We start from the raw sequence: 10653 nt of genomic DNA, 5'->3' as shown, positions 1-10653 counted from the left end.
ACCCACTCACTGCAATGGTGCTCCCCTAAATCAGTGAAGGAAGGGCCTGGCTTTCATATAACGTTTTTACAAAGGCTCCACTATCACTATCACGAAGTCTGCTGTTTTCGACAGCAGCAACGGTTATTTCTTTAATGTAACAATGCCTTTTATCCATGTTTTTCCATGTTTATCCACGTTTATTTTCGGTACCAGGGTTTCCAGTTACTTAGTCATGAAGAATTCCCTGTCTAATGGCATTCCATTAACAGCTAGTCTCAACCAATAGATCTGCCTGTGCGATTCGCTTGATGAAAGCGCGAGAATGAACCAATGCTTCGCTTGATGGTTAAAACAAAATAGAGACATGAAACATGAAGGACGTCGATAAAAAAAAAAGAAAAAATAAGAAGCGAACACGGAGAGAAACGGTCTTCAGCCTCGGAAATGAGCCACTCCTGTCCAATAAAGGGAAAAATGAACGACCGACTATAAGAACAAACTTTAAAAAGTTGAATGTATATAAATAATTGAAAATCAAATTCAAAATCGAGAAAAATAACACGAGGGTCTTCAGTTCAACTAGGGGAAGAGGAGGAGTGTTTTCTGTTGCAATAAGCAGTGAATAAGAATATCTATCAGTCTGCTGACCGTGGAAAAGGGCATCTCATAATGCTTTCTGAAAACCAAAAGTAACCCTTTACTACTGGGGGTGATGAAAATAAATAAATAAATCAATTTCTGTGTGTGTGTGTGCAAACGATTGGGAAGCTATTTTTGGCATCTGGGGAATTCCAAGTTGTAAGTTATGAGGGGCTTCATGACGTAACAATAATTTATGACGAATGACTGTTGAGTACAAATGAAAAACAAAGCGTTTAATTTGTTGAGAATATTAAATTGTTTAATACACATTGCAAAGACGAATTAAAATGATAAGAAATGTGGAGATACACAGAAATGGTAAAAGGTTAGGAAATAATGAATGTATGAGCTCTTTTAGATGGTTCTCTCTCTCTCTCTCTCTCTCTCTCTCTCTCTCTCTCTCTCTCTCTCTCTCTCTCTCTCTCTTTTTATACACACACACACACACAATATTTATACAAAACAGTTTCACCTCCACACACACAAAGATTATGTGTGTGTGTCTATGTGTGTAATAATAATAGTTTCACCCCCACACACAAAGATGTACAGTATATATGTCCATGTGTATATATATATACACACATATATACAAATATGTATATATAAGTATATATATATATATATATATATATATATATATATATATATATATATATATATATATATATATATATATATACATATAATTTTTGTGTGGGGTGAAACTATCCTGAAGGAGACGAAGGTCCGACAGGGCAAAATAGGAAGAAGGAAATAGGCAGAAACAAATCAGAGAAAATGCCAGGGGATGAGGAGGAGTTCCTGGCGCAGACGAGGAGAAATGAGGGAGAGGAAGGAGGAAATGAAGGTGATAAGGGGTTCATCACAACAACATCTGTCTGCGTCATTTGATGACGTTGCGGGAAGGATGGGCAGGGTAGAGGAGGTGGGGGTCTAGCGGTTTGGGGGGTGGGGTGGGGGGTGGGGGGTTAGGGTTGGGAGAAAATGCTAGGACGAAAATGAGGAGAAGAACGTGAGGAAAGGAACCAATGTTGCTACTACTGGGGCAGAGGAACGGCAAGGAAGAGAACGGTTTACAAGGATGAGAGAAAGAAGCAAATGGCACAGTTTTGGATAAAAAATAATAAAACTACAAAAATGTTTATAAAAGTGCGCACAAAGTCCAAGATGTAAATAGGACATGAAAAACTCTGAAAACAGATCTGGAAACTGCCTCAAAGTATCCGTCATGTGAAAAACCAGCAGGAGTCCGCTTGGGTAAACGTTTACAAGTAGCGAACCGTTTATTAATCCATTTAAACACTGAAATTATTCAATTTGTGAAGATGGAAATTGATAAGGCAACAAAGCAGATGCCGTGGCGAAGTTCATGGCACTCTTGAATAGGGCTGAATACTATTATCGCAACAAAGTCGATGGCCTAGTCGAGAGGTTCATACCGCACCTCTTATACTCTTCAGCACTGTCAATCATGTCGGCTGCCTTTTGGGAAGGACCCTCAGTGGCACAAACCAGCTTAATCTAACACACCCACCTAACCAATCATCTATAATTATATGCACATTTGGTCTTTTGTCATATAGATAAAAGACAAGCATTGCATATAAGACAAAGCATCTTATTAGAAGTAATTCCAAGTAACTAGTGACGTGCGATCAAGATTATTAACGAGAGATTACGTCAAAGTGGCTTCTTGGGATCGAGGTCACCACAGAGGCAAGGTTTTATGAAGACAAAAAGTTAAAGATCGTTATAAAATCAAAGTGAATACGTCTGGACTCGTATTCTTTGTCATTTCAGGACAGTTTTTTTTCTCTCTCTCGGAATCGTGTTACTATAAAAATCTGTAATATTCTCACGTCGACAGTGAACACTGATGTGTAAAAGCTATTCTAAGGGACAAACAAATTTTTACTATCCAGAGAGTGAGAGAGAGAAGTGCAATTTAAAAAAATATTGGTAGTGCATCTACAGTGGAGAGAGAGAGAAAGAGAGAGAGGGAGGGAGGTATATATCTACACAAGAACTGCGTTTGTGTGTTTGTGTATGTGTGTTGAAATAGAGTCAGAAACCGAGCCCAGGCAATTTTTTTTGAAACTGAACGGAAGTTCAGGGGAGGGAAGCCAAAATGGACGTTTAAGCGAGAAGTTTGACATAAAAGCAAGCCGGAGATATTTTTGAAAAACGAAGTATAAAAGAATGAAACAGTAAGTTTGTATCTGCGCAAATTATATTCTGAGATTTCGTGGGTAATCAGAATGGTTGCTTGTTTCCTGTAACGTCGAGTGCAGCAACAATATTTCGAGTGAAGAAAACCTTCATATCCCTACAAGTAAACATATTTATATAAACTTTTTTATTCTGTAATTTTGTCAATCATTCACCTCTCAGAAATGACTGTATGAACAACTCAAGTCGCATTTTATCACAGAACAATCTGACTACCATCCTTACTTTACATGTCAAATAAACCACACACTCCAACAGAGATGATGTCTTTAACAACTGTATGAAAACCGGGAAGTACCGCGTGCTGTTACGTCAGTGAGCGATTATATACTCTCTCCTATGACTGAAGCTAAGACCACAATCACATAAATAAATATCTTATGAAGCTAAGAACACAGTCACATAAATAAATATTTTATGAAGCTAAGAACACAGTCGCATAAATAAATATTTTATGAAGCTAAGAACACAGTCACATAAATAAATATTTCATGAAGCTAGGAACACAATCACAGAAATAAATATTTTATGAAGCTAAGAACACAATCATATAAATGGATATTTCATGAAGCTAAGAACACAATCACATAAATAAATATTTTACGAAGCTAAGAACACAGTCACATAAATAAATATTTCATGAAGCTAGGAACACAATCACATAAATAAATATTTTATGAAGCAAAGAACACAATCACATAAATGAATATTTCATGAAACTAAGAACACACTCACATAAATAAATATTTTATGAAGCTAAGAACACAATCACATAAATAAAAATTTTATGAAGCTAAGAACACAATCACATAAATAAAAATTTTATGAAGCTAGGAACACAATCACATAAATAAAGATTTTATGAAGCTAAGAACACAATCACATAAATAAATATCTTATGAAGTAAAGAACACAATCACATAAATAAATATTTTATGAAGCTAAGAACACAATCATATAAATAAATACTTTATGAAGCTACGAACACAATCACATAAATAAATATTTTATGAAGCTAAGAACCCAATCACATAGATAAATACTTTATGAAGCTAAGAATGCAGTCACATAAATAAATATTTTATGAAGCTAAGAACACAATTCACATAAATAAATACTTTATCTATGACAACTTTTCAAGAGGGATCCAGTAGTGTTTTATAAGCCGAATATGACTTCATTAAGAGGTACTGGCTCTGTTATGCACTTATGCCAAAGCGAAGTCAAGATCACCAATAAAACCGAGGGCCCATTGGCTAAATTTGAGAAAATACGCAGCAAGTATTCCTGCAGCCATAAATCCACCCCCTGGGTAGCTGATGCCTACAACATCGCCTAATGGATTACCCTTTCAAAGGGCAAGAAAATAGAGAAAAAGGGAAATTTCATGAAAATGGACTTGCTTCAGCAGTCGGCGAAGCATTCAAAAACCGCATCAACATGCCCTACCAGAAATGGAAGACCGGAGAAGCCAAAGCACAAAGTATATATATGTAAGTCAACGCACAACTCAAACAGTTGAGAAATCGTACGCAAAAGGCGCAGCAGAAGGAAGTCTGCTAAAGTAAAATTGCATGCAGCACTTGCCAGAAACAAGAGCGCAGGGTGCATTAAACCCTTGCAGCACGGTCTGTCTGTCAACTTGAAGAGACTGCGAGGGGCAAATTCATTTCCGTCACCTTTTCAGATTTCCGAAGCAATCATAATGAAAACACAGCAATGAGCGTAACATATTGCCACGATATTCTCGGCATTCAAGTGTTCTAGCAATGGTAGATTTTATTCTCGAGTACTGTGGTGTTCATGACTTCAGCACTAAATTTCTTTTCCCATTTTTAAAGCTGATGATAGTGAAACGAAGCTTTTCGCTTTTACTCTATCAACTTACAAAGTTGTTGTAATTACAAAAAAAAAAAGTGTAAATAAACATCCCTCCAATACACCGTACTTCGAAAACATGCTACTATCCTTCGTTACGTTTTATGGCGTAACAAAACAAAAAAAACATGCTTTTCTATGTACGGCTGACGTTTCACCACATAGCCACATTTTGCCATTTATAACTCTTTCAACCCTCTCAAATTTGCATACTTATGCATATATGCACACATTGCCTTGCGAACGAGCCCATCCTCACTCTCTTTCACTCCCTTCAACAACCACTTTTCAAATACCGAACGAATATATATGTGTATACATATATATATATATATATATATATATATATATATATATATATATATATATATATAAATACATACATATGTGTGTATATACAGTTTTACATATATATATATATATATATATATATATATATATATATATATATATATATATATATATATATATATATATACATAAAGACAAAATCCACGAAGGAAGGGAAACACTGGAGTGCTGCGAGGCCTTTCGACTGTCTGTCGTCCTTTACCAAGTAAAGGACGCCAGACAGTCGAAAGGCCTCGCAGCATTCCAGTGTATCCCTTTCCATCGTGGATTTTATCTTTGTTTACATATTCATCACGTTCCATATTTTCGTGATTCAGTTATACACACACACACACACACACACACACACACACACACACACACACACACACACATATATATATATATATATGTGTGTGTGTGTGTGTGTGTGTGTGTGTGTGTGTGTGTGTGTGTGTGTGTGTGTATGTGTGTGTGTGTGTGAGAGAGATGAGAGAGAGAGAGAGAAATTGAGAAGAGGGCATTGTGATATATACACAATCTGCTGGTCATTTAACAGATACATATGTAACTGTAATATCCACAATGCCCTCTTAACTATATATATATATATATATATATATATATATATAATATATATATATATATATATATATATATATATATATATAGAACACAAATACACACATATGTATATAATATGTATATATATTATATATATACAAATAATTATATGTATATATATATACGTATATATAGGTATATGTGTATATGTATATATATATACACATATACATATATTTATATATATATGTATATATATATATATATACACATATATTATACCTATATATACGTATATATATGTATATATACATATAATTATTTGTATATATATAATATATATACATATTATATACATGTGTGTATGTGTGTTCTGTCTGTATGTATGCATGCATCTACGTTTGTGCATTTGTGTTTGTTAAAAATACGTAGACGAAAATATATGCATATGCCCTCCCTCTTTTAGCCAACTTCTCAATAACGAAAAGAAAAAAAAATAATAAAAATAATCTTATCTACTTATTCACTGTCTTTTACATTTAGTTTCCGTTTTTTCCACGGACAAAATTTCATACTAACTCATAAGGTCTGAGGGAATTAAGACGAAAGTCGCCAAGATACAGAGTTTGAGAGTTGCAGGCCAGTTAAGAGTTGTTTTTATTAAGCGATCTTAATGAAATTTCAAGAGATAAAACTTGACCAGAACTTTACACATCCAGCTAATTAATGAATGAATGAAGGATCAAAGTCTACTCGGAACTGCAGCATCTAAATTAGCAGACTTTGAGGCGTCGTTTAAGTAAGTAAACTTCATAGTTAAGTATTTACGCATACACTGATACGCAAATAAATGCGTACGCAAGAATTCACTTTTCGAAAGCCAATACACATGAATGCGTAGGCAAAGATGCAGCGTTCGAGTGTATGTATATATATATATATATGTGTGTGTATATACATATATATACATTCGCATTCTTGTGTATTGGCTCGAATAATGAATTTCTGTGTACGCATTTAATTGCGTATCAATATATATATATATATATATATATATATATATATATATATATATATATATATATATATATATATATATATATATATATATATATATATATGCAAAGACAAAATCCACGAAGGAAGAGAAACACTGGAGTGCTGCATGAGGCCTATAGCAGCATTCCAGTGTTCTCTTTTTTCGTGGTTTTGTCTTTATTTATATATTCATCACGTTCCATATTTTCGTGATTCAGTTTACACACACACACACACACACACATATATATATATATATATATATATATATATATATACATATATACATACATATATATGTATTATATATATATATATATATATATATATATATATATATATATATATATATATATATATATTCAATGCTCATATGCAGACATTATTCTCAATCAGCTGAATCATCAGCTATCTAAATGATAAAACTGTCAAAAATAAAGTTATTAATGAACAATTACCTAAACAAGAAAATTTAATAAAAAAAAAAAGAAATCATTAAGCTAACATTTAACTAAATATAACAAAAATGAATAAACAAATGTTATTTAGTTAACACTTAAGTAAATATAATACAAGAGAATAAAATTGCCATAAAGCTTAAATTAACTAAATGAAATAAAAATGAATAAAAAGGAAGTCATTCAGCTAACAATTATTAAAATATAATAAAAATGAAAAAAGGAGTCATTCAGCTAACAATTAAATAATAAAAATGAGTAAAAAAGAAGTCATTAAGGGAACAATTAACAAATACAATAAAAATGAATAAAAAATAAGTCATTAAGGAAGCAATTAACTAAACATAAGAAGAATAAATCACAAAGACGTCATTAAGGAAGCAATTTACAAAAATACAAAAAAAATTAATACAAGAAGCCATTATATTGAAAAAATATAGAAATGAATAAAAAAGCCACTAAGCTAACAGTCAACTAAATATATAATATAAATAATAATGAATAAAAAAAAGTTATTCAGCCAACAAGTAACCACTACCATTCCAGGATCTACCCAGCCTTCACAAGTGGCTCTCCATTATTGCATTTCGACTCTGTTCTTGTGGCATTCTTCATCAGTCTGTGAACTGTTACAACCAGACAGCACGATCATCGATTTCTTAACGGCCTCGCCCTTCGTTCCTCTTCCCTAAACGACTCAATCACTGCCCTTTCCCCCAATTTAGTGTCTCTAAATCGATGGCAAAATCTACAGTCGTCGAGGGACAAACATTATGCCTGTCCGGCTTCAGGAGGAGAAAGTGGCATGACCTTTTATTGAGATACTTTATATACACACACACACACACACACATATATATATATATATATATATATATATATATATATATATATATATATATATATATATATATATATATATATATATATATATATATATATATATATATATATATATATATATATATATATATATATATATATATATATATATATATAGAATTGTTCCGAGTGTCCTTTTTTGCTTGGCATACAAAAATGTTGGTTCTGATTTGAGGTGGACATCATTGGGAAATATCGATTAATTATCTATATGTATATACTGTATGTATATATATATATATATATATATATATATATATATATATATATATATATATATATATATATATATATATATATATATATATATATAATATATATATATAATGACAACTGATAAACTCTCTCTCTCTCTCTCTCTCTCTCTCTCTCTCTCTCTCTCTTTCCTGTTAAGATAGTTGCTTCAGTTACAATGACCAACATTTTTGACATTTTACATTTCACCCCTTCTCACCCCTCATTGCTATCAGGGCTGAACTTGGACTTAAAGGGCATTAGGGGTATCACTATTCATCTCAGCAACCTCTAAAACTATGGATTAGACATTAATATCTGTCATTTTTGACATTTTATTTTTCATCCTTTCTCTCCCCCCCTACCCTCCGCTTTCCTATCGGGGCTACACTTGGACCTAAAGGGCATCGGGAGTATCCCTATTTATCTTAGTAACCTCGAAAACTATGGATTAGATTAATATCTGTCGTTTTGGGATATTTTTACATGTCACCCCCTTCCCCCCCCCCCGACCCCTTTGGTGCTAGTGATTTCTTACCCCCACAGAATTCTTTTCCAAATAGTAAGTCATATGTATACCAAGTTTGGTTGAAATTGCTCAATGCATTTCTGAGTTATGTTGAACATACAAACAAACACTCACACAAATCCTTTTTGCTAGTTGTACAAAATGTTGGCTCTGATTTATACATACATACATATATATATATATATATATATATATATATATATATATATATATATATATATATATATATATATATATATATATATAATTAATCGATATTTTCCAACGGTTTCCACCATAAATCAGAGCCAACATTTTGTACAACGAGCAAAAAAAGGACCCTCGGAATAATATATAATCGTCTAGTAAGAAAATCCCGAAGAAAATGATGTGGAAAAAATCAGTTTATAAAAAGTGCTTCCACTCTGTCGAGAAAATCACTATTTGTTAACCGCAACCCCTTCAAGCACTGAATAAAAGCACCACAGTAAAATCCGAACTTCGCTACCCAGGCCACAAATGCAGTGGTTATATTCCCAGTGGTGTCCAAACCACTGAAATATCTTTGCGACGTGTTTTCGCTGGGACCGCGACCTCCGGGTCTCCCTCAGATCCTATAAATTCCATTACCATTGTTGCTTCCCTGTTCTGCCATTCAATAAAGGCCTTTGAAATAGATCTATGCCACCATTGTTTCCCTGAGTGCAATTAAGTTGTATAGGCTTCGGCCTCTATTACAGAGGCTATTGGGAGGGACAGGTCGTTCCGGTAGAGAGAGACAGGGGTACTGTACGGGGGGAGGGGGGGATCACTGCACAGCAGAGGCTCTAATGCCAATATATCCGCGGGAGCTTCCACGATGCTGAATGGAATTTTCCCCCCCTCTTTTTTTAACACGATTTCTTTTATCTTTGGTTCGTTCTATTCCGTTTTTTTTTTTAATTTTCTTGCTGAAAGCAGAAAAACTTATGAGCGCTTACTTTTTATTATCAATGATAAATATATTTTTTTTTCCCGAAAAGGTGAATACATGAAAGAATTGCATACATTAGACACATATACACACCCACCCACGCAAACATATATCTATGGCTATCTATCTACCTATCTTTATATGTATCTATACACACATACATATATATGTATGTATATATATACAGATATATATATATATATATTTATATAATGTATATACTCGTAAATGTACATACATATATATGTATATATATGACAAGAATACCTTAATCGTTTGGAATCAAATGGTTCTCAATCATTTTTTTTTAAATAGTTAATTTTTTTAATATCATCAGAGGTAGGATATGTGAACCATTCAGTATTCGGCCCCCCCCAAAAAAAAATCTCAAAATAATCATTACAAAAAATATTCTGTTCTGTTTTGCTTTACTTTGTTGTAACCTTAATTCTTTTCAGGGAAATTTCCCTGTCGTCAAAGCGACAAGTGAAATGGACGAGGCCTAAATTTGTCGCTCCCAGTGATGACAAACATGTCGTACATAAGACTCACTGGAAACTCTAACCCGCCCCCACAGCCTGCCCCCTTTTTTTTTTTTTGAGGACAGACCCCTCCACCGCTCTGCCCCACCCCAACAAAGAAGAATCCTCCATAAAAGCGGAGAGATTAGAAAAATGCAGAAAAAGGGGAACCTCTGTCGTTGCAAATATTTGCCTGCTAGATTACTTGGAGTTTTTATTAGGGGGAAAACTTTGAAGTAATTCTTATAGCAGAGGCTGAGCATCTTTCCATTTTACTTCGACTGAGAAAAGTTTCGTCCGAGAGAAAACTGTGAAGTGGTGATAGAGAAGTTTCTTTTTTTTTTTTTTTTTTTTTGGCTTTTAAGGGTCTTTTCTGTTATCAGCCAGATAACAGAAATGATGTACTAACAA

The sequence above is a fragment of the Macrobrachium rosenbergii genome, chromosome 24, assembly GCF_040412425.1.
Source record: "Macrobrachium rosenbergii isolate ZJJX-2024 chromosome 24, ASM4041242v1, whole genome shotgun sequence".
NCBI lineage: Eukaryota > Metazoa > Arthropoda > Malacostraca > Decapoda > Palaemonidae > Macrobrachium > Macrobrachium rosenbergii.
Note: the sequence above shows the minus strand (reverse complement) of the source record.